The sequence below is a fragment of the Furipterus horrens genome, unplaced genomic scaffold (genome assembly GCF_987537825.1).
Source record: "Furipterus horrens unplaced genomic scaffold, mFurHor1.1.pri manual_scaffold_4, whole genome shotgun sequence".
NCBI classification, from domain to species: domain Eukaryota; kingdom Metazoa; phylum Chordata; class Mammalia; order Chiroptera; family Furipteridae; genus Furipterus; species Furipterus horrens.
The window spans coordinates 75922525-75949033 of NW_028327174.1; the positions used below are offsets into that span (position 1 = coordinate 75922525).

Sequence of the window (26509 nt, forward strand, 5' to 3'; positions counted from 1 at the left end):
CTAGGAATTTGTCCATTTCCTTTAGGTTTCAAATTTTTTGCCATACAGTTGTTCATAATAATTTCTTACAATCTTTTGTATTGCTGTGGTATTGGTTGTGATTTCTCCTCTTTTATTTCTGATTTTATTTATTTGGGTCCTCTCTCTTTTTGTCTTGATGAGCCGGTTAAAGGCTTGTCAATTTTGTTTACCTTTTCAAAGAACCAGCTCCTACTTATGTTGATCTTTTGAATTGTTAGTTTAGTCTCTATGTTATTTAATTCTGCTCTGATCTTGATGATTTTCTTTCTTCTACTTGATCTGGGCTTTCCTTGTTGTTCTTCCTCTAGTTCTTATAGCTCTAGGGTTAATTTTTTTACTAGAGATTCTTCTAGCTTTTTTAGGTAGGCCTGTATTGCTATGAACTTTCCTCTCAGGACTGCTTTCGCTGTATCCCATAGGTTTTGGGTTGTTGTGGGTTCATTATCATTAGTTTCCAGAAACTTTTTGATTTCTTCCTTGATGTCATTGTTAACCCATTCATTATTTAATAGCATGTTATTCATTCTCCACGAGTTTGAATGTTTTTGACTTTTTTTCCTTGAGGTTGATTTCCAATTTTAAGCCATTGTGATCTGAAAAGATGCTTGATATAATTTCAATTTTCTTGAATTTGTTGAGGCTTGTTTTGTGTCCTACCATGTGGTCTATCTTTGAAAATGTTCCATGTGCACTTGAAAAGAATGTATATTTTGCTTCTTTGGGGTGAAAAGTTTTATATATATCAACAAAGTCCATTTGAGGTAGAGTGTTGTTCAGTGCCTCAATATTTTTAGTGTTTCTTTGCTTCGAAGATCTGTCCATTGTTGACAATGGGGTGTTAAAGTCCCCTACTATAAGTGTGTTGCTGTCTATATCTTTCTTGGAGTCTTTCAAAATTTTCCTTACATACTTAGGTGCTCTTAAGTTGAATGCATATATATTCATAAGGGTTATACCTTCTTGATGGATTTTTCCCTTAAGTATTATGAAATGTCCTTCTTTGTCTCTTTTTATGGCCTTTGCTGTGAAATCTGTTTTGTCTGATATAAGTATTGCTACCCCAGCTTTTTTTTCATGTCCATTTGCTTGAAATACTTTTTCCGATCCCTTCACGTTCAGTCTGTGTAGATCTTTTGTTCTAAGGTGGGTCTCTTGTAGACAGCATATATATGGGTCATGCTTTCTAATCCATTCAGCTACCCTATGTCTTTTGATTGGTGCATTTAATCCATTTACATTTAAGGTTATTATTGATAGGTACTTATTCATTGTCATTTCCCCCCTTTGTACTTGTGTTCCTCTCTGTCTCTCTCTGTTTCTTCATCTTCTTAAAGTAGACCCTTTAGCATGTCTTGCAATGCTTGTTTGGTGGAGATGTATTCTTTTAGCCTTCCTTTGTCTTGGAAACTCCTTATTTCACCTTCCAGTTTGAATGAGAGCCTTGCTGGGTAGAGTATTCTTGATTGTAGACCTTTATTTTTCATTGCTTGGAATATTTTTTTTTTTTGCCATTTCCTTCTGGCTTGTAGTGTTTCTGCTGAGAAATCTGATGAAAGCCTTATTGGAGCCCCCTTGTATGTTATTAGTTGTTTCTCTCTTGCTGCTTTTAGGATTTTCTCTTTGTCTTTCAAATATGCCATTTTAATTATAATGTGTCTTGAAGTGGGCCTGTTGGGGTTCATCTTCATTGGGACCCTATGTGCTTCCTGGACTTGCGTGACTCTTTCTCTCCTCATGTTAGGGAAGTTTTCTGTCATTAGTTTTTCAAAGAGATTTTTATCCCTTGCTCTTCTTCTTCTCCTTCTGGAATTCCTATGATACGGATATTATTATGTTTCATGTTGTCCTGCAGCTGTCTTAGAACCTCTTCAGTCTTGTTCAGTCTTTTTTCATTTTGTTGCACTGTCTGGGAGCTTTTGTCTACATTGTCCTCCAGCTTGCTGATCCGATCTTCTGCTTCCTGTAGCCTGCTTTTAATTCCTTCTACTATGTTCTTCAATTCAGAGATCGTATTCTTCATTTCCTCCTGGCTCTTATTGATAGCTTCCATGTCCTTTTTCATGGTGGTGTAATTCTCCATAAGTTCCTTGTAGTTTTTCTGGAGTTCCCTGTAGTTTCCCTGGAGTTCTTTGTAGTTTCCACTGAGCTCATTTAGCTTCTCCATAATCCATGTTTTGAATTCCATATCTGATAGTTTGCTCCCCTCTATTTTATTTAGCACTCTTTCTGGGGATTCTGCCTTTCCTTTCGATGGTGGGTTGTTTCTCTGTCTCCCCATTTTTGTGACTCCTATTGTTTGTTGGTGCTTCTTAGAATGATCTGCACTTCCTGGATCTGCCCCTGGTGGCATCAGATTATGTACCAGTCTGGCCCTAGGCAGCCTGTTGGAGACTTCCAGGGATCTACTGCCTTTGTCTGTCTTCTTTAGTTGTTAATCTATTCAATCTGTGATTAGCTGTCAGGCTTAATGACTGTGGGTGTGGCAGCTTAATTCCTGTAGGCAGGGCTTTTGCTTCCCCTCAGGCTGATACCACTTGGAGGGGAATGGTCTGCCTGCAGTGTGGGGATGAGTCAGCACTGGGACCTGGTCGGCTGCTCCTCCAGTTCTCCCCTCAAAGCCACCACACCAAACTCTCCCCAAGTGTCTCCAGTCCTCTCTGCCTTCCCTCTGCTTGAGCCCAGGGTAAGTGGGGGCCAAATATTTTCGTATGTGATCCACTTAAGAGCTCTTTTCCTCCTGCTGTTTCTCTCTGGCTAGCAAGAAACCCTGTGGCTTTTTGCTTTTCACAGTTGAATACTATTTTACTTTCCACTCTGTTGCTGTAGGCTGGGAAGCCCAGCTGGGGGTTTGGACCCTGCCCTTCTCAGGGGGAGCCCCTGGCTGCTGAACTGTTTCTCAGTGCCTTCAGCTGCCACCCGTGGGAGCCCAGCCAGCCCTTCCGCATCTCCGCACTCCGTACCAGTCATGTTGTGATGTAGCGGCCTTTTCTGTCTCTCTGTGGTTATAAGACTTCTCTCCAGCTAGTGTTCGGTTGGTTATTCCAGACGATTTCTCCAAAATTAAGTTGTAAATCCAGACTGGTCCTGGGAGGAAGTTAGTGTAGCTTCCACTTACTCCTCTACCATCTTCTGATCTCTCCGATACACTTAATCTAAATGCAGAAAGTTAATTTGTAAAACTGAAGAACTCTCTTCATAATGTGTTAAATGTAACCATGTTTATGCATAAGCATGTGGGGTTTTATGTAGAACTCATGCATTCAACAGAGATGAATTCACTTAACATCCTATTCCCAAACATTTGAAGACTATCTAGCATTTGAGTATTGTTATATATGTTGAACTTTTAATAGTCTACTTATGCTAAAATAATTTTAGCTTTGGACTAAGCAAATAGAAAGTGCACCATTATGTTTTTCTAGTTTTAACTCATAAAACTTGTATTACGTATTAAATACCCTTTATGAAAATTCTCAGAGTACTAGAGCTTCAATTTGATCAAGAGAAAAATGAGGAGTAAAACCTCAATGGTCTTTTATTCCTATAATAGTTTTAATATTCTATGATTGTGTGATTGTAGTTGTTGGTCATTACGAAAGGTAGAAGTAGGCATCACCTTTTTATCTAAGAAAGATCTCTCTGAAAGTTCTCATATTTACTGGTTTTGTCTCTAGGCAGTTGTAATCTTTGTGATATTTAGGAGAATCAGGAACAATTTATTTTCAAAGGTTAAAAATGTATTACTCATTCCTTGTAAAAAATGAATTTTGACATTCTGTGCAGGATTATCCATTTGAAAAGACAATCTAAAACCAAGTGGTTTGACAATGAAAGCTATTAGGCTTAGAGACACATCTTTACTTGTAAATCCAAGAATAAAGCTATGCAACTTCACAATTGATTAACAATATCTAATATTTATTGAGCACTAAGTATGTGCCAATAATTCTAAATGTTTTAGTATATGAACTTATGTAGTCCTCACAACAATTCTTTGAGGCAGGTATTATTTTATACCCATTTTACCGATGACTCACAAGAGATTAAGTAATTTCTACAAGGGACTGGTAAGAGGTTTAGCTAAAGATTCAACCCATATGTTATGGCTCCACAGCCTGCATTTATAAACACTGTAGTGTTTTTATGGAATTGAACATGTTGAATTGAACACACTGTCAACAATAGTTCGAGGTCATTGGTTTTATATTTTACCACCAAATTGGGTAACGAGCATCATCTTAGTGGTCTGTGGCAGCTAAGTTCTCCTGCTTAGAAAGTCCTGAGATACAATTATCAGGGTCTTTCCTTTCCATATCCTGATTTATTTATGTACTCATTCAACTATTGACTTCCTATAATGAGCCAGTGGTTTAGTGGACTTGGGCTGCCATAACAAAATGCCATAGACTTGATGGCTTAAACAAGAGGCATTTATTTTTCACAGTTCTGGAGTTTAGAAGGCTAAAATCAAGGTATCAGCATGGCTGTGTCTAGTGGGAGTCCTCTTCTCAATTGCAGATGGCTGCCTTCTCTCTGTATCTCACGTGGCAAAGAGAAGAAGCTCTGGTGGCTTTTTGCTCCCTAAATGAGTGCTGATCTTATCATGGGGGCTCCAACCTCATGACCTCATCTAAACTTAGTTACTTCCCAAAGGCCTCAACTAATACCATCACATTGAGGTTAGTGGCTTCAACATATGAATTTGGAGGAACTCAAGCATTTCATCCATAATGTCCAGACAGTGCTCTAGTCACTGAGGATACAGTAGTGAACCAAACAGACAAAAAGCCTTGCCCATATAGAATTTATAATCTCATGGGGAGGACACATAATAAGCAAGATAAAAAAGTAAAATCGATGGTAAGTGCTAAGGGAGCTAAAACGCAGGAAAGAAAGGTAGGATTATAAGGTGTTGAAATTTAAGATACTGTGGTTAGGAAAGTTTCTGCTTGAGCTGACTCTTTATCTGAGTGGCCCAAGCTGGGGCAAGAGCCAATGCAAAGGGATTGAGGTGGAGCATGGTTGGCCTGTGCAAGAAGCAAAGCAGGGACCCTCAACGTGTGTGAATTTGGGAGAAAGTGTGAGAGATGAGGTTAGAGAACTAAAGGGGGCCTGGATCCTGAACATCCTTGTAATTTATCATACTAATCTCAGATTTTATTCAGAATGAGATGAAAGCTATTGGAGGATTTTGAAGTGGAAAACTGACGTGATCTGACTTTCATTTTAACAGAATAATTCAGACTGCTCTGCTGAAAATAAACTGAAGAGGGGAACAAGAGCTGAAGCAGAGAGACCAATAAGGAGGCTATTACCTGTCAAATTATTAAAAGAGATTAGGCAAATGGGTGCTAATCATGTCTCATCTGAATTGATCAAATGTTTTGTTTGCTGCACAGAGAAAAATTGAATGTGACTTTAATGCTAATTTGGGAAGACTTCCAAGAATGCCAGTAAAATGCACAATGCATTTATCTCTTTCAAACTCTTTCAAAGAAGAAAAACAACCCAAATTGGACATAAATTATAAATATACCAAAACTAAACAGTGGCATCAAGGCCATACTTCAAATTCTAAAAGTTATTTGCTCAATAATATACAATTTATGTCTGGATGAAGCTCTCCTCAACTCAAGTAATATTATCTAATATCCTAATATGACCAAGAGTTTAGAAGATAGTTGGGAACATTCTAAGGAGCACTAATAAATTCTCTAGCTTAGGGATTAATTGTGGGTGATATTTGTAGACTCCATCTCATTGCATAGTATAGGGAGGGATCTTATCAACACACAAAATAACCGTGATCTGTAATTTAACAAGAAAGGGGAAGATTGTAGCTATTGGTGGGTCAAAGAAGAAACAAGGGAACAATAGTGTAGAAACATTTGGGGTCAACAAAGACAGTCTTTGTCTAGGTTCAATAGCAAAATCCTTTGAGCCATAGAAAGTCACATGGGATAAAACTGTTTTTAAGATGGTATTTGCTTCTCGAAGCCTAGAAATAGAGATCTCATCATGACCACATATCTATTTGCCTAGCCATGCCAAGAGGGAAAGGAAATCAATAAATCTGCAGGAAAAGTTGACAAGGAATTGGCTGCCTAATGCCCTGTTTTCCTTTGTAACATCCCCTTCAAACAGCTGAATGATCTGAACAATTGGACAAAGGATGAAATCATTAATAACTTGGAGTGTTCCAATTTAACAAATTGAAGCAATGCCATGATATGACATAGGAAAGTTAAAGAGAACCTCTGCACAATATTTAGGGGAAAATATTGGCTGTAAGAAGACTATTTATATCAAAGACAAAATTAAAAATAAATGCTGCAGTAAATTGACCCACAAACAATAGAATCAATAGTAATACGAGAATAAACTCTGTTTTTCATACTCACAACTGTAAACCTTCTTTTGTTCTACCATATATAGAAAATACTTTCAAAGACGTTCTAAAAGAAAAAAAAAAAAAGGATACTTTCTGAAATAAATCAACACTTAGATCAGTACATATTCAGATAATTTTCTAGGACAGTTTAACACCTAGGCTTATCTTGATGACATAAACAAATTTTGAGGATAAAATTAAGTTTCCTAAGTTCCAGGAGAGAAAAATCATAGTACAGTTCCAAAGGGGGAGACATTTAGCCAGACCACCTTTAGACATCAGAGATGAGCAAGTGTGATCGAATGTCATTTGAGTATTTTCAGAGACTGGACAGACTGCAGAGAAATAAATTTGAAAATAAGAAAGTTTGTCTTTATTTGTTCTTTTACCCCATGTAATTTTTTTTACAGCTGATTGAGGTAAAATTGACATCCAATAAGCTGCACATATTGATTGTAGGGGACTGCTTTGTGTGGTTTCTGGGATTTAGCCCAGCCTCAAGCCAGGTCCTTAAGAGGCCTATAAGACTCGACTGGAAAATAGGGAAGGCCGGAGGCAGGCATGACTCAAAGGCCTTTCAGAGGGTTCCCATGGGAATTAGATTTAAAGAATACATGTGCTTTGAAGCTTGCTCTGTTTTTCTTATCTCTTAGTTAACTATAAACAGTGTATATCATCAAATACCTGGAAAAATGTATGAAGCCTTGCACCTAGTGTCAATGTGCCATCAGGATGTCTAACAGATCCTGACCCGAATGGTCACTGTGTTTCTTACATTGTTATCTGTAATCAGTAATTGTTAACTGTAACCCAAGCATTTGAAGCTGATTAGTAATTTATGAATCCTGACCTTGTATCTCCCGAATACCCTCCTCAATAAAAAGGACTAGGAGGGAACATTCAGGGCTCTTCTTCTTTTGAGAGATTTGCCACCTCTCCTCCTCCCAGACAAAAGACAGTGTTCACGTTACTTCATTGCTTTTCATCCACTATCTCAAAACCTCTACTGGACAGGGAGTTTCCACTGAGCCAGGGCACTGGGGACAGCCTGTCTCAATTGATATGTGATACATTTTAATATATGAATATACCTATGACACCATTACTGCAATTAAAATAACAAACATTTCTGCAGACTCCTGAGGTTCCCCAGTGCTCTTGTGTAATCTAGCTCTTCCACCAACCACCCCATCTCCAAACAACCACTGACCTACCTTCTGTCGTCATATATTAATTTGCATTTTCTAGAAGTTTACATTAATGGAATTATACTTTATACACACTTGTATGGGGGAAGAGAATGTAGCTTTTTTTCCCCTTAACATATGTGCTTTGAAATCTTATATGAATCAATAGTTTGTTCTTTATTGAAATTACATACTGAGAAATATCCCATCTTGTGATTATACCACAATTCGATTGATTCATTGTCATTTGGGTTTTTTCTAGCTTTTAGTTAAAAGTTTCTAGCTTTTAATAAAGAATCCCAAACACACAAATCTCCCGTTAACACTTGTGAACAAGCCACATTTTGTGTAAATACCTAAAAGTGGAAATGCTCTATCATCAGGTATCTGTATGTTTAATTTTGTAAAACTGTTAACACCAGCAGTTTCTGAAAGTTCCAGTTGCTCTACATCCATACATACAGACATGTGTTATAGCCAGTCTTTTAATTTTACCAATTCAAGAGGGTGTTTAATGGCATCACATAGTGTTGAAATTTGCACTTCACTGATGGCTAATGATCTTAAACATTTTTTCTTATGCTTACTTTCAATTTGTAAATTTTCTTTGATGAAGTGTTTGTTCAAATCTTCTGTCTCTTTATTTTTAAAATTGAAATGTGTGTATTTATTGAGTTACAGGATTTCTTTTTATATTCTAGACTCAAATCCTTCATCAGTTATGTTTGCCAATATTGTCTCCTTGTCTGTAAATTGCCTCTTACTTGCCTTAACAATGGGTATTGAAGAGTTAGAAGTTTATAATTTTGATAGTCCCATTTTTCAAATGTTTATGGCTTATTTTAGATTTTTTTAAAGAAATCTTTTCATAATATAAAACCACAAAACTTTTCTCCAGTATCTTCAATAGAAGTGTTATAGTGTTAACCTTTATATTTAGATCAATGTATGATCCATTTCAAGTAAATAATTGCATATGGTATAAGGTAAGGGCCCAAGTTTATTACTTCGTATATAGATAATCAGTTGCTCCAGCTCTATTTTTTGGAAACATTCTTCTTTCTCTATTGAAAATCATCTTTGCCCCTTTATCAAAATGAATGGGCAATATATAGATGGATGTTTTTCTAGACTCTCTATTCTGTTTTGTTTTCTTCATCTATTTTATGTTCCAATAATATATTGCCTTGATTACTGTAGTTTAACAGTAAGTCTTAAAAACTGGTAATATAACTTTTCTGACACTGTTCTTCTTCTTGAAAATTGTTTGTTCTAGGGCATTTGCATTGTCACATAAATTTTAGAATCATCCTGTGGATTTCTATCCAAAATAACCTTCTGAAATTCTGACAGGGATTGTGTTGAAATGTACATTAAGTGATGGAGAATCAACTAAAAAAATAATGTCTTTCTTTTTGGATCAAGACATATGTCTGTATTTTTTAGTATTTTAAATTCCCTCAGCAATGTCTTACATTTTTATTATAAAAGAAATGCAAAATTTTATCAAATTTTAATTGCATTAGTTTTAAATTTTATCAATTATTACTAATATATGTAAATAAAATAATTTTTTATATTGAACTTATACCTCATAACTTTCCTTTTTAGTAAATTTCTTATCCATTCTTCTTTCCAGCTTTACTGAAGTATAGTTGTCAGTTAAAAATTGTATGTATTTAAGGTGTATAACTTGATGGTTTGATAAATGTATAACTTTTGAAATAGTCACCACAACCTGTCTTTATTTTATGGCAGCTTGTCCCAAACTAGGTGTTCGAAAGTCAATGCTACATCATCATCTCACCCCCACTTTAAAGATTAATTTTAGGTATTAGCACATTAAAGTATTAAGAACTTTCAAACAAACAAGTGTGGCTTTTTAAAACATTCCCCATATATTTTTGACTGCAAAAACATATTTGAGGAACAATTTTAATGTTGCCTAACTATAGTAATAGTCCCTAAAATTGCTGCCTTAAGTCATTTGATCAAAAGATTGGCATCAACAAATGGGTGTTTGGGAGAGATTAACACAGTTGCTGTGAATAGAATGGGTTGGAAGCCAGGAGAGCTTACCAGCTAGAAGGCCATTGAGATAGCTATCGCAATAAGCCAGGCAGGAGGAGATGAGAGCCTAGAGAGTTGTAAAGAAGGAATTGATGAAATGCCTTGCTAACTTCCCTTTGCCTAAAATGCCCTGTTATCTCCTTTCCAACGTGAATTCTAAAGAATTGCTTTTGTTTGAGATACTACAACACCAAGGAGAATATGGTGGTTGTGTTTACTACCGGATAAATTATAATCACTCTTTTCCCCCTTGCTTCTGCTGCAATCTTATCACCTTCTTCATTTGGGTTAATATGAAGATTATTAACAGCAGATTATCTAGTTAAAATGAGTATATTTATTAATATCGAAAATCAGTATTGTAGGCTTCACTTCCATATTGCATCCCTAAAAAGAAGTTATTGTTTTCTTTATAACTTGGGTCAAATCCCACCCCTCACAAAGAATTTATACACCACGCTCTCATATATTAACTCTATAATCTGTCAGTTAATTTGGAATTTATTTACTATATTCCTGTAATATATTGTATCTTAATTTGTCATATACTTATTCTTCCTACTCATCTTTCTTGTAACTGTGTAACTTTAAAGGGAACATATATATATACACAGTTAAATTAGTAGGAAATTATATTTGTGAACTTCTTTTAAATTCATTATATCTTAATGTTAAGTTAATCATTAAGGGTGACTCAGTTGGTTGGAGCATCATCCTGTACACCAAAAGGCTGTGGATTCAATCCCAGTCAAGGCATATACCTAGATTGCATGTTCAGTCCCCAGTCAGAGCATGAACAGGAAGCAACCTATTAGTTTCTCTCTCTCTCCCCTTTTCCTCCCTCCTTTCCCTCTTCCCTTTCTCTCTTCTTCTGTCTCAAAAGTCAGTAAATATATCCTTGGGTGAAAATTTTTAAAGTAGTTATTTTTTACGAACCAGGGGTATGGACTTGGGGGGTGATTGCTGGGGGAGGGAGATGCTGGGTGGAAGGGAGCAAAGGGGAGAAAATTGGAACTGTTGTAACAATATAATCAATAAAAAACATTTTAAAAAAAAAGAAAATTTTTAAAGAAAGGTAACAGAAAATAGCCAAAACTATTCAGCAATAGAGCTTGTTTGAAAGTGAAAGGTTTATATACTTCATTTTCTTCAAGCAGGCAGAAGTTACAGTAGTTTCTTTCTCTATATCACGGTTCACTTACTGTGGCCTCACTGTGTTGCAAGATTTTTAAAAATATTATATTTAATTATTTATCGCGGATTTTTTGCTATATCACGGGATTTTGTGGTACTTTATTCGTATGTTGTTAAAGTTATGTAGGTTGAAGAGTGTAGAATAAATGTAAGGTTCCTACTTTGAGGGGGGTCTAGAACATAATACCTGCAATAAGTGAGGGAATACTGTAATTCAAACCAAGTATTTAAGTTGTCTACCTACCCTTAAAATAATCAGTTTCTATGGGCAAAGTACAGGTTCTAATAACATTTTATTAGATTTTTGCTTATGAAGAGTAGGAGGTTGAAATGAAAATATCATATGTGTTTTAGTGATGGAGTATTAGCTCTCGAGTCAATGGAGTCAGTAAAACTTGGTTTGAATCACAGCTTTTGTTTTGCTCATTAAGCAAATCATTCTATAACTGTCCATCAATATCTTCATATTTTGAAAATAATAGCATTTTCCCCAGAGGATTGCTGTGAGGCCTATGAGATAATAGTTGTACGTCTTTGTAAAGAGTAAAGAAAATAGGGCCTATTTTTATTTTTGTACAATTCATTGTAAGGTATTGGGGAATGTTTAAGCAAAATTACTTTTGGTAAGCAGAAATAGAGCATCTAAATTAATTTCAGGACCATTAATTTTAGATATATTTAAGACAATAAAATTTCAACTCCACTGAATTGTTTACTCCATGTTCAGAAGAACTATCATAGACCCTATAACGATTTTAATTGAATTTTCAGGGGGGAAATTGTGTTTGCATAGTCTAAAGCCATAGAGTTTTCTTCTTATGTTTTTTCCAGAATTTTATAGATTTAAGTTTTAACATTTATATCTATCTTCCATATTGAGTTAATTTTTTACTAGATGGAAGGTGTGGGTTATAGTTCTTTTTGCATTTGAATAATCAGCTGTTCCAATATGATGTAGTGAAACAACAATCTTATCTCCTCTTCAGTTTTGATTAGAATTGAGATCAGTTTGGGGAGAATTGGCATCTTTAAAGTACTGAATCTTTTTTTTTTTAATTAAATTTATTAGGGTGACATTGGTTAATAAAATTACATAGGTTTCAAGTATAACTTTCTGTGATACATACTCTGTATATTGCATTGTGTACCTACCAACTAAAGTCAAATTATCTTCTCTTACTGTACATTTGGCCCCCTTTACCATTTACTAACCCTCTGGTAACCACCGTACTGTTGTCTTTGTCTATGAGTTTCAGTTTTATATCCCATGTATGAATGAAATCATATGGTTCTTAGCTTTTTCTCACTAACTTAGTCCTTTTAGCATGATATTCTTAAGGTGCATCCATGTTGTCACAATTGACACTATTTCATCTTTCTTATGGCTGAGTAGTATTATATAATGCATATGTACTACACATTCTTTATCCAATCCTCTATCAAAGGACAGTTTGGTTGTTTCCATGTCTTGGCCACTATTAATAGTGCTGATGAACACAGGGATGCATATATATGTGCGAATAAGTGTTTTCAACTTTTTTCATGTAGATGCTCAGAATAGCTGTTGCTAGGTCATACAGTAACTCTAGTCTTAATTTTTTAAGGAACCTCCATACTGTTTTCCATAGTAACTGTACCAGTTTACATTCCCACCTGCAGTGAAAGAGAGTTCTTTTCTTCCACACCCTCTCCAGCACTTGTTATTACCTGTCTTGTTGATAATAGTAATTCTAATTGTAGGTTGAACAGCTTTTTGTATATCTGTTGGTCATTTGTTTGTCTTGGGAGAAGTGTCCAGGCCATCTGCCTATGTTGTAATTGGATTGTTTGTTTGTTTGATGTTGAGTTGTATGAAATCTTTATCTATTTTGGATAGTAACGCTTGTTGGAGCTGTCGTTTGTAAATATTCCACCTCTTTTCCTGGTTTCTGCTGAGATGGCTGATTAAATCCATAAGTAACATCTGTGATCTCTTTATCAAGTGATTTTCCAGCCACATCCTAGGTTTTCTCTCTAGAACATATATCCTCCTGGAAAATTTTTCAATCTTCAAGTTCTTATTCCTTTTTACTTAACAATTTCTTCCATTTATCTTTCTCCTCTCACATTTTACTATGTGCAGGAGAGAAATCAGGCTGCACTTTAACACTGTACTTAGAAATATCCTCAGCTACATGTACAAGTAGTTAAAAGCATATCGTATGTATCACTTTTAACTCTTTTTCACAAAACACTGAATGTATAATTCAGCCAAGTACTTTGCTACTTTTAAACAAGGATTGTTTTTCCTCCACTATCTGATAACTTGTTCCCCATTTTCTTCTGAGACACCACATATTCCCACCAATAATCTCTTTAAATTGGTCTAAGTTTTTTTCAACGTGCACTTAAAAACTCTTCCAACCTCTACCCAGTACAAAGTCCCAATCAGATTTCTAGATATTTTTTCTTAGCACTGCCCCACTATTGGTTATGCAAATCTATATTAATCAGGGTTCTCAAGAGAGACAGAATCAATAGGATGTGTGTGTATGTATAAAGAGATTTAGCATAATAAATTAATTTGTGTGATTATGGAGGCTGGCAAGTCAAAATTCTGCACAAAAGCTGATAGACTCACTCAAGCCCCTGGAATACTAATGGCACAGATGGAGCCTGAAGGCAGTCTGCTGAATTCAGGCTTGTTCTTTGTTATTATGAGGATCTTCAACTGATTGAATGAGACCCACCCACATTATAGAGAGTGATCTGCTTTACCTAAAATTTACCAGCTTAAATGTTAATCTCATCCAAAACACCCTCAGTTTGACACACAAAATTACCATCTCAAGGTTAGATTATTTTGATATCTTGATTGTGGTGATAGTGTCATGGGTATATACAAATGTCATAACTTACCAAAATGTTATACCTTAAATATTTGCATTTATTTTATATCAGCTACACTCAATAAAGCCATTAAAATGTTACTGAGAAACAAATGATAAGACTATTTTTATATGCATATGTGGCAATCATAATGTACTGATTAAGACCTATCTCAGGTGATTTTTTTTTTTTTTTTTTTAGGAAATCAATAAAATACATTGTTGGCAAACAAAATTAATCAGAAACAGGTATAGAATAAGTTTATATGTCATCAACAAACAGAGTCACCCAATGAGTAGGAACCTGCTACAAGAGAAGGTCAGCAAGTTTGCATCTAGCTTTGTATTCACTTTTTGTCAAATAGCATGTATTATCAAAAGAAAAATCTGAACTCCAACGAACAAAATTAAGAAATGGTAAACTATTAGTTCATTGCTGTAGGTATATTTTAATTAAATTTGTGTTTTCATTTACTAAACTAACCCAAAGCTTTGAAAAATTGTGTTTTATGTCTGAATATATTTAGTTTGCACAACTGGTGATTTTACATAATAACTTTCTAATAAGAGGTAGCAAAATCAGTATGGAGAGAAGCTAATATCAAGTACCACAGATCAAAATGCAATGCAAAATAGTCAGTTAATATCTGAGAATTAAGTTGTTAAATTATGCAATATTTAAAAAATTCACAAGTAAGTTTTTTCCAAGCTGTTTTACATAGGAGCTCCTCCTATGGTATATCATTCCCTTTAGCAACATACTTCCCAACTGTTAGTAAGCCTTTGATTTTACTCAAATGGAGAGACAGAATTATATGGTGTGATAATTAATAAATATGCACTGATATATTTTTAAGAATTTGGTTAAAAAGTAAAATAAATTTAGAATATAGTTCATAATTTGGGGAGCTCTCTGCATCTGACTCCTCTAAACAGGATTTCTTATAAATACTCTAATTTTTCTTTGAATAGTGTATTTTTAGATCTATTGTAGTAGTATAAACTTAGTAAAGTCACACGCTTTCCTGGTAAGGGAAATAAGGGGTTACATTCTTCTTTCTAAACAGAAGCTATCACTCATATAAAGGAGCAAAAACTTGTGTGAAGGAGATATAAGGCATTTTATTAATAAATACAGCATAAAACACTTATGTTCATCCTCTTTTGTAGACTCTACCTTCTTTGCTTTTAAAATGTCATCCATATTTATCAAAACACACGGTTCTTGACATTTTAAGTTTTTTTAAATCAAATTGTAATCAAAGCTTTGATGACAGGAACTAATTATCAAGGAACTGAAGAGTAACTTTTTTTTAACTATCAGGCTACAGTAAAAGTGTGAATTATTGGTTATTTGTGATACTCTGTAGCTAAGATCATGATGTAGTTAAGTTTTTCTTAAAGCATTTATTAATTCTTAGAAGTTTCCAGGGAAAGTTTCAGGAATGAAGCTAACTTAATTAGACGGGTTGTTTTTCTGCCTTTCCAAGCCATGTGTGTAATGTACATCATACTGAGAAATTATTTTTCTGTTTGTATTTTAGAGAGAGGAGAAGGGATGGAGAAAGAGAGGGAGAGAAACATCAGTGTGTGAGAGATACATTGACTGGTTGCCCCCAACTGACAACTGCAGACATGGTCCTGACAGGGAATCAAGCCAGGACTCAATCTACTGAGCCACACCATCCAGGGCTTGAAATTGTTTTTAAAAATCTTTTACAAAACAAAAAGTCTCTAGGGTTCCTGTGTCTGAACATTTCATCCCTGGTAATGCTGGCTGCCTTGCTTTCTGGTAAAGGCATGGAATTGGTGGCCAGGCTACACGGCTGGAATGAACCACACTATCAGTGGAGGCAGGGGAGCGGAGCCGGAGTCATGGCCATTATGTTTTGCAAGCCATGAAGAATACGGAGACTTAGTCAAACAAGTTTTTCAAAGTCTACCAAAGTCTGCCTTCAGTGTTGGCTATTACAGAGGTGGCTTTGAACCCAAAATGACAGAACAAGAAGCAGCATGAATACTAGGTCCCTACTGCCAATACGGTAAAAGTAAATGATGCTCATTGATGAATTATGCTTTTAAATCACCCAGACAAGAGAGGATCTCCTTATATAGGAGCCAAAACCAATGAAGCTAGAGTTTTACTAGAAGTTCAAGCTAAAAAATGAAGTAAATATATCATGAATTTTAAGTTCTTACTGGTTATGTATTCAAGTACCAGTATTTATAAAATGTCCCAAAGCTATGAACTTTAAAAATGATTTAGCACAAAGTCAAAGCTTTGGCATAAGTTTGTTTAAACTTGAGAATTTTAAGTCAGATTATAGAATATTTGGAGGTAACCACTCAAAAATTATGGGTAAATACATACCATTTGAATAGAAATGTTATGCATTACTCATTTTAGCAAATAATTTGGTAATTTCTTCAAGGCAAAGTGACCATGAAAGTCTCTACTCTCAAGGAACCCCAGTCTAATGAGATACTGATAAACTGGTAATTAAAATACAATTTGACAGCCCTGACCAGTGTAGTTCAGTTGCTTGGGTGCCATCTTGTAAACTGAAAGGCCATCGGTTGGATGGCCAGTCAGGGCACATGACTAGGTTGCAGGCCAGGTCCCCAGCTGGGTGCATAGGAGAGGCAACCACACATTAATGTTTCTCTCACACATTGAGGTTTTGCTTCCTCTCTTTTCTTCCTTCCCCTCTCTCTAAAAATAAATTTTAAAAATATTTTGAAAAATACTATGTGATAAGTATTATGATGGAATTAGCAAAAGTTGTCATAGTAGACTCATCTCATTGGAAAGAAAGATTGCCAAGGTACAGGAAACTGGCTCAACTGCTTCGAACCATGATTTTAAAAGTGAATTTAGCCACAAATATACATATATATACATAAACACACATATACATATATATGTATATACAGATGTATATCACTGACAGAATTCAGACTTCATACATTAAAAACTTGGTTTAAATAAAGCTTGACAGTAAGTATTTAATGGAGATAATTATTTCCTCATAAAAATATATTAAATAAATGTTACATCTATCTCTGAGCCTTCAAGTTAATCTTTTAAAACCCCATTTTATAGTATATTAATGACTAGTCAACATTTTATGAACTTTAAAATTTTTACTAGTTATGTTTATAATTTATTAATATATTTGTAAACATTTAGTAATTTAATATGAAAAGTGTTTACATGTTCTTAAACCAATTGTGGTAATGTACATGTAATGCCATATATGCTAAGACAGCTCAGGGACCACTAGGGCTAGAGTATTTACTAGGAAACTCTTAATTAAAATAGTGGATTTATCAAGAATTATAAAGAATCTAAGATTTTCCCCTCCTTCAAGGTAACAAGTTAGCCTACCACAGTTTTATAAATACGTATAAGGTACAAGACAATTTACTTCTCATAACAACAGAAATAGACAGAGTATAATTTCCACTTTGGTCATCTAAGCCTTCATTTTCACTGGGCAACATGAAGAGGGTTGACACCTGCATATACAATGGGCTACATGGCAAGAGAGGAACTGTGAGCTTGGGGAACTTGCATACTTTGTGATGGGCAGTTATTGTGCCAGATCTTTGCTCTGCAAGGACACACTATCTTTATCTTTTAAGGTTGTTTGTTACTCTGGAAAAAAACAGTCCGAAAAAAGGGGGGGGGTGCGGTGCCTCTGATCTCAAGACATACGAACCACGACAAAACCATGGACAGTTGTCTTCCAGTAGTATTTCTTATGCATGAGTTCTTTTTCTTTTTTTGCTTGGCCCCTCCACCTCTACCCCCAGAAGTGATAGCCTGCTCTCTATCTATGAGTCTGTCCCTATTTTGCTTGTTAGTTCAGTTTGTTAATTAGATTCCACATATGTGTGAAATTAAATAATATTTGTCTTTCTCTGGCTTATTTCAGTTAGCATAAAGTTCTCCAGGTCTATCCATAATTTTCTTCTTTTTTATGGCTGAGTAGTATTCCCTTGTATAAATGTACTATCGCTAATTTATCTACTTATCTATGGATGGAAACTTGATTGCTTCTGTATCTTGGCTATTGTAAATAATGCTGCAATAAACATAAGGGTGCGTATATTCTTAATTAGTGTTTCAGGTTTCTTTGGATAAACTCCCAGAAGTAACATTCAGAAAGTAGTTTCAATTTTATATGCCAACAATAAGCTATCAGAAAAGGAAATTAAGAAAGCAATCACATTCACAATTGCTTCAAAAAGAATAAAATGCCTAGGAATAAATTTAACCAGGAATGTAGAAGACCTGTACTTGTAAAATTGTAAGACATTGAAGAAAGACATTGAAGAAGATACAAATAAGTGAAAGCATATACCATGTTCATGGATATGAAGAATTAACATCATTAAAATGCCCGTACTACCCAAAGCAATCTATAGATTCAATGAAATTCCTACCAAGATACCAATGCCATATTTCACAGAACTAGAACAAATATTACAAAAATTTATAGGGACACAAAAGACCCTGAATAGCAACAGCAATCTTAAGAAAGAAGAACGAAGTTGGAGGAATCATGCTACCTAATATCAAACTACACTGTAAGGCCATAGTAATCAAAACAGCCTGATACTGGCATGAAAAACAGACATACAGATCATTGGAACAGAAAAGAGAGCCCTGAAATAAAGTCACACCTTTATAGTCAATTAATAATTGACAGAGGAGGCAAAAACAGCATGGGCTAATGATAGTTTATTCAATAAATTCTGTTGGGGAAATTGGACAGATGTGTGGAAAAAAATGAAACTAGACCACCCTCTTATGTCACACACAAGAATAAATTAAAAATGGATTAAAGACTGAAATATTAGACTCAAAACCATAAAAATCCTAGAAGAAAACATAGGCAGTAAAATCTTAGATATTTCTCTTAGCAATATTTTTTTTCTCATATATTTTCTCACGAAGGGAAAAAATAAGCAAGTGGGACTACATCAAACTAAAAAGTTTTTGCACAACAAAGGAAACCATCAACAAAATGAAAAGACAAACTACTGAATGGGAGAATGTATTTGTCAATACATCCGATAGGGGTTAATATCCCAAATATATAAAGAACTTTTAAAATTCAACAGGAAAAAACAAAAACAAATAATGCAATTAAAAATGGACAAAGGACCTGAATAGACACTTCTCCAAAGAGGACATATAGATGGCCAATGTACATATTAAAAGATGCTCAAGATCACTAACTATCAGAGAAATGCAAATTAAAACCATAGTGAGATATCACCTCACACTGGTCAGAATGGCTACCATCAATAAATCAACAAACAACAAGTCCTGGGGAGGATGTGCAGAAAGGGGAACTCTTGTGCATTGTTGCTGAGAATGCAGATTGGTGCAGCCACTGTGGAAAGAAGTATGAAGTTATCTCAAAAAATTTAAAATAGAGCAGCAGATCTTTCCCTCTAAATCTGTAATCTATTTATGCTGCAGCAATCCACACAAGGTGGGGGATGGGTGTAGAGGCGGAAGAATGAGTTTTTCTTCTCTAGATATTTTTAAGGAAGAGAGAGAATTTCATAGAAGCTCAACTTGAAAATTCTCACCATGTCCACAAAACTTTGATTTCCTGTGTATCACTATATTTTACATTTCTTCTAATTTTAACAATGTCTCCTCACCTTCATAGCACTGGTTTTATTGTTTAATTATTTTGAGGTGTCTGGTGTGTAGGCTATAATTTTTCTTGAGATACTTCATTAAGGTAAAATTTTAGCTATAAAACTGCTCTGTAGATCGCTGGGAAAAGGAAAAAATAAGAACAAATTTGCCAGTGATAGAAGTTACTTTGCTATATTTAAGATGAAAGTGAAGGTGTGACTTTAACGTTAGCACTCTATGTACTTGATGCTTCTCAGCTGAAAATTACCTAATGCTAATTTCTTACATGTTTTTACCCTTGACTTAATTTGTTAATTTTTAATATTTTTCTAATTATTTCTTTTAAAATTAGAAGGGAAGTATTACATTTTAATGGAAACAGTATGGGCTTAGGAATTAGACAAATTGAAACTCAAAATATGGTTCTTTTTACTCTCTCTCTCTCTCTCTCTCTCTCTCTCTCTCTCTCTCTCTCTCTATATATATATATATATATATATATATATATATATATACTTGAGAAAGTCATCATGCACACTCCAAGCCTCAGTTTTATCCTCAGTAATTTAGGACTAATAATATCTACTGTGTAGAGGCTTTTGAGATTTATGCTATTAGGTGGATTATGTGTTAAAAATACTAGATCATTGTTTGCTCTCAGTAAGTACTTTAAAAATTAACTTTGATATAAGAATGAAATATTAACCAATTTAATACATATTGTGCATTTTTTCTTTTGATGTTTTATAATCAATCTCTTATTTTTAATTTCTTTTTTTATTGTTGTTCTATTACATTTGTCCCATTTTTTCCCCCATTGCTCTCCCTTGCCTTACCCATCCCTGCTCCTCTCCCATAGTCGATCCCCACCCTGTTGTCCATGTCCATGGGTCATTTATACTAGCTCCTTGACTGGATCCTTTCCCTTCTTACTCCCCTTCTCCTGCCCCCTCTCCTCTGGCCACTGTCAGTCTGTTCTTTGTCAGTCTCTTAATAACTCAAGTTAGCTTTAGTATAAATAAAGGAATAATATCATTATTTTTGCACCCAGAATTTTTTTTTCCTCTCCAACATGTTAATATTATTCATGATCCCTTTAAGTTTCCATAATAATTTGCTGAGTGAATCTGTGCACGCACATGTGTGTGCAGACACACACACACACAATACAAAATATCTGGATAAAAGACACAGCAGATGATAAAAATTGCTTTCTTTAGGAAATAGCATAGAAGCAGGGAGAAGGGATGTGGGTATTCTAACTGTAGACTTTTTTGTACAGTATGTGTTTTTATAACACGACATATAGTAGAATATATTATACTGTATTAGTAAAATGAATTTAACAAAAATACTAGTTTTACTTTTTACTACTTCAAAAAGATTAAATTTCTTAATTCCAACTGTCTTTACATCCATGCAGTGATCTCCTTTGCTTCCTCTAAACCTCTAGTACACTTTTATTCTGTGTCTTAACTCAGGACACCAGGTCATGTGACATCATTTTAAGTTATTACGTTATGCATCTTTATGTTTCAGTTGGGATATTGATTTTACACCTGTCTCCAGGAAGACTATTACAAAAAGGGAGAGAGAACATGATATTCAGTCCATAGCGGGTAATGAAGTTTATAGCAATGACTTTTCTTTATTTAGATTGCATGTTGGTCATAAACAAGTAATTGATCCCACAGTAGCCTGCTTGTTGTTCCTATTAAACCAAAAAGACATCATAAACTAGCTACTATGTAAAAAAAGGATTTAAGGTGCAATGTGTCTCTCATAACATATTGCAGTTTTGTGATCTCCAAGAGCCTTTAAACAGTAGATTTTTTCAATATTTTTTATTACTGTTTCCCTCTTCCTCTTTTTCAAAGCTTTCAAAAGCAGCAACACGTGAGTTCACAAAATGTGTGTCGTTACTCTTTATTATGTAAATTATTTTATAAATAAGCTTTCTATTTCCACATTTTATGACTAAATATGTGCTTAAAATAAGACTGCTATTCAGCCCATATGCACAACTTTCAAACATTCAAACATTCCAGAGTTCCAGACATTCAAATATATGAATCTTTCTGATCTAGTTAAAGAAAAAAAAAAAAAAAGGAAAAGACAACCCCTCAAGTAAAAGGTATCCTTCAAGCTACTAAAATAAAAAAAAAATATGTTTGTGGAAAACAGTATTCATGATCAAATCATCTTTTTTAAAAGTAAAATGTACTAATAGTATAGTATTGCAATAATTTAATTACAATTCAGTCTTCTCAGTTGCCCTTCTCAACTGCTCCTTAAAAGAAGAGACAGTATTTGGTGAATTGTTTGCATTCCACATAGGTAGGACATAGCAATAATCAAAGTTACTAATTACTTAATGCCATATAAAAAATGTAATTTCTCAACTCTCTATAACACTCCATAATATTAACCATCATTATTCCCATTTTATAGATAAGAAAACAGATTACCAAAAAGGCTAAATAATTTTTCTGAGATTACAGGACTAATAAATTACATAAATGTGTTCTAAAGTCCATGCTTAGATTACTAAGCCCTTGGTAAAATTGTACAATGAATAAATACCCACCATGAGATTTGAATGAAAAGATCTATGTTGAGTCTGCTTCAGTATATTTTCATAACCTTAGGCTGCATTTTTTCAAAGATTATTTTAAAACCGGAAGCTCCCTTTTTGCCCCCAAATTAACTTTTCTGTTGCAACTATATATTTAGTCACTATAGAAGGTGTTTATTAATATAACCATATTTTGTACTTCCAATATTTTTTTAGATTCAATTAGCTGAGGGATTATGGGCATGAGTTACTTTCATCAGCCTTAGCATCAAATCATTTTTTCTTATGTTATCTTGCATTCACAAGAAAAAATCTTATTGCATCCTGTTGCATTTATAAGTTTTGACTGGGAGAATGATTTAAAGTAGATTTTGTAATATCAATATATTCTCTCATTAAACTGATCCAGAACCTTGAAAGAGGATCATAATATTTTAGTTTCAAAGTAAAAAAGCTAACATCTAACACAGATAACATCCCTGTTTTGATAGGTTTTAAATAAGAAATACCCGCACATTACAAAAACTATTTTAAATTAACGTTACTAATAGGTTAAATAGATTCAATATTGGACAACTCATTTATAAAATTGTGACAGTTCATGGCATGTAACTGTCTCTAACATCTATAGCTATTTATCTATCTTGCTTTGCTTTATTTTTCATACCCTCCTACTCATTTCCACAATTCTCATGTGCCTCCACATTTCTGAGTACCTAAGGGTGTTCTATTCTAGCTAATGCTCTGTTCTATCTTTGGAATAATATTGACAATGAAGGGATTTCTGATGATGCTGAAAATAATTTCTCTCTCTCTGATAAATATAAGATTTAATTAGAAGCAAGAGAATACATCTAAAGGGAAAAGATTTGAATGCCAAGGTGAAAATTATTATTATTTTTATTCTAAAGCCTAGTTTTAATTTGTTTTAGTTTTAAAAATCCCATAAACAGTACAGTGAGAGATGCAGTGTGTCCTACAAATTAATTTATCATTTGACTTGATTTTGATTTCCACACAGAAAGAAATTAAATCAAGCAATTAAATCAAACCTAAATGCAGCATTTGAGCTGATCCACTAATGCTACATAGTCTCTATAAATAACCAGCATCTTTCACCTATTCTTGTTATGGGGGGAGGATTAAATGATTTCTTCTCTAACTTAATGTGAATATCTAATACATTTTTTATGAATGATAGTTATCCATGGAAACAGTCAACCTTGGGAAACAGAGCAGCTTTCCAAAATGAGACTATTAAATGTTGCTTCAGAACAACTGATCTCTACTAGACTGACATGCTCTGTCTCCCTCCACAACTAAAAAGAAATACAACTACTGCAAAACCAGAAATAACCAGAAGTTCCAGAAAATAAAGCTACATGGAAGTCCAATGTATGAAGTTATAAAGAAGTGGTGCTCATCTGGACTGGTAGGAAGGGCGAAGCCAGGGTGGAGAGGTCAAGCTGTGCTGGTGGTGGCAGCTGCAGCAACGATGGTGGGACAGCGGTAAGCACAGACACCTGTATTTAAGGGGAGGCAAGAAGCACCTGGGGAGCACCCCCAGCTGCAGACCAAACCCATCAGCTCACAATTCCAATGCCAGGGAAGGCAGACCCCCATTGCCTCGGACTGTGAGGGCCAGAGGGTGTGGGGATGGAGGAGGAGGCTCCCCGTCTCTCAGCAGAGAGTGAATGGCAGGAATCCATCTTGGACCCCCACCCCAACACAAAGCACCACAGTGTGGTGAGAAGGGTCTCCCAATAGTGAGGAATGCATGCAGTTCCGCCCCCTATAGGGTAGGAGGTGTTACAGCCCCACCCAGGAAACAAAGGTAAATACAAAACTGTCAGGATGGCACAGATCATGATAGAGATCCCGGTGACGCAGCTGACCAGACAGCAAATATCTAATATAATGGCTCAGCAGATAGGAAATCTTTCTGAGGCACAGTTCAGAGCTTTGGTTATATAAATACTTACAGACCTAGCAGCAGATCTTAAACAAGTTGGGGAAGGAATGAAGGCTAGTCCTGCTGAAATTAATGAAAACACATACAAATCTAGTGGTGAGGGAAAGAAAACCAGGGATCAAATCAACAAATCGGAACATAGGGAAGGAACAAACAGTAAACCAGTGCAGAAACAGGAAACAAAAAGTGAGGAAAATGAGGAAAGGTTCAGAAACCTATGGGACAGCTATAAGTGGGCCAACATCCAAATCATAGGGTTGCCAGAAGGTGAAGAAGAAGAACTAGAAATGGAAAAATTATGTGAAACAATAATGAAGCAGAACTTCCCTAACTTGGGGAAGGAAATAGACTTACAGGTCCAGAAAGCACAGAGAGTTCCAAATAAACTGGACTCAGGGAGAACCACACCAAGACACATTATAATCAAAATGTCAAAAATTAAGGATAAAGAGAGAATCTTAAAAGCAGCAAGAGAGAACAAGAGAATTACATATAAAGGGGTTCCAATAAGACTCTCAGCTGATTTCTCAAAAGAAACTCTGCTGACAAGAAGAGATTGGCAAAAAATATTCAAAGTAATGAAAAGCAAAAACCAACAACCATGATTACTCTACCCAGAGAAGCTGTCGTTCAGAATAGAAGGGCAGAGAAAGTTCTTCCAGGACAAAGTAACACTGAAGAAGTTCATCAGATCCAAACCACTGTTATATTAAATGTTAAAGGGACTTGTTTAGGAGAAAGAGGATCAAAACTACGAACATTAAAATGAAAACTGTATTGCAACAACCAACAACAGAAGCTAGGGAATCAAAACAAAGGCAAACTAAGTAGGCAATGAGAGTGGGAAATAAATTATAGGTACAGGGAACATTATGGGGGGAGGACATCAGGGAGGGGGAAGGGGGGAAAGGACGGGAGATGGTACAGGAATTAAGAAGCATAGTAGGAGGGAGTGGAGTTGATAGGAAGATGTTGAGAAGAACTATATGCACAACCAATGGGCATGGACTGGGGGGGGGTGATGGCAACTGGAAGGAGGGGCGTCACTGGGTGGAGGGGAACAAAGGGAAAAGAAATTAGAACCACTGTAACAGCATAATCAATAAAGCATATTAAAAGAAAACTCCAAAAAATATTATTGATGTCCAACTGTATAATTTTCTCAATAAATTTTGCTGGTGCAGTCACTTAAATTTCTGGAGTATTTTGCTTTTTGAAGATAAAACATTATCTCATTGTCAAAGTTCAGTTCTATGCCAAGACAGTAAAATGCTAAAATTAAATGCCATTCTCATTTTATACAATAAAAAGAAAAGCCAGCTCTGAGTAAATTAAACAAAAGGCTTTGATATCAGGGATCACTGAGAAAAATGCCTGAACAAAAGCATATGTGATGTTAATCAGTAAATCCCTGAAAAGCCATGACCAAAGGCCAATTATCTTATAGTATTTTAATACATGGTGGAATTTTTTTTCAATTTACATGAAGTGGATTAAAAAGATTTTAAAGTGTAGGTGTCTTTGTTCAAAAGCTTATTTATGAAAACAACCCTTGGAAGGCATATACATCTTTGTAAAAATTACCTTTCTACAGACCTTCAAGATGGTACACATTTAGGCTAACTACACAGATTACAAGGCACAGAAACCCTTGATTTAGCTTGGCTGCACCACGGCAGAGTTCTTGGCTGCGCTGTGGGGGAGTTGCTTCTGTAGCTCATCAAACAGTCCTCCTTGCCTTGACTAGCAAGGGTGTGTCCATGGCAATGCAATTAGCACAGAGCCCTTTGAGATTAAGGACCAAAGAAACAGGCTATGTTGCTTTAATATTCTTTGCACTAGGTAGTCCCTCTCTCTCTGTAATGTCATATCTGAGAATCAATGGGTAGAACTAAATGATCAAAGAGATGACCTCAGATAATTTACAATTACTCTAGTTTCATTAGTCAGTCCTGAGAGGGGCTTAATCTCAAACCTAATAGAACTCAACTTCAGGTCAAAGAGTGGAACTTGAGAGATACAGACTAAGTAACATGCTATCATTTGTTCCCTAAATTCTGAAAATGTATCCTCATATTAAATAAAGTCATTAGACAGTAATTTGTTTTATTTTGGTCTATGAAGGATATAAAAATGACCCATTACATAAAATTTTCACTTCTGGCATCATTTATAAATTACCTTTTTTTATTTTTTTGAGATCATTGTCCAATAATTTGGTCACTGTTCTTAGAGACAGGATTGAATAGCATAAGTTTTAGTGAAATGCAGAGTAAGAAAATTTAGATTCTGGTCTTGGCTTTATACATACAAGTGTTGTAACTTTGTACAAGGCACTTTAATCCCCTTGGGCCTGAGTTATCTCGTTTTAAAAATAGCAGGTTGGACCAGGTGGCTTCTACCACCTTTTCTAGCTCAAAACCTTCATAGATTTTCAATTACATTCTTTTAGATATAGGGTGATAGTGTATGTCTATCACTGACCTATTGTCTTTCAGCTCCAAACCCACCTCTCTCTACCATTGCTTTGTGGTGCTCAGAACTGGGACTCTGAAAACCACATTTCTCTT

General features: G+C 35.1%; 1 pseudogene; it reads left to right on the plus strand.

The window, feature by feature from the left end:
* Nucleotides 1-13502: 13502 nt before the first annotated feature.
* On the plus strand, nucleotides 13503-15898 carry LOC150012249 (mitochondrial import inner membrane translocase subunit TIM14-like; annotated as a pseudogene).
* Nucleotides 15899-26509: the final 10611 nt, after the last annotated feature.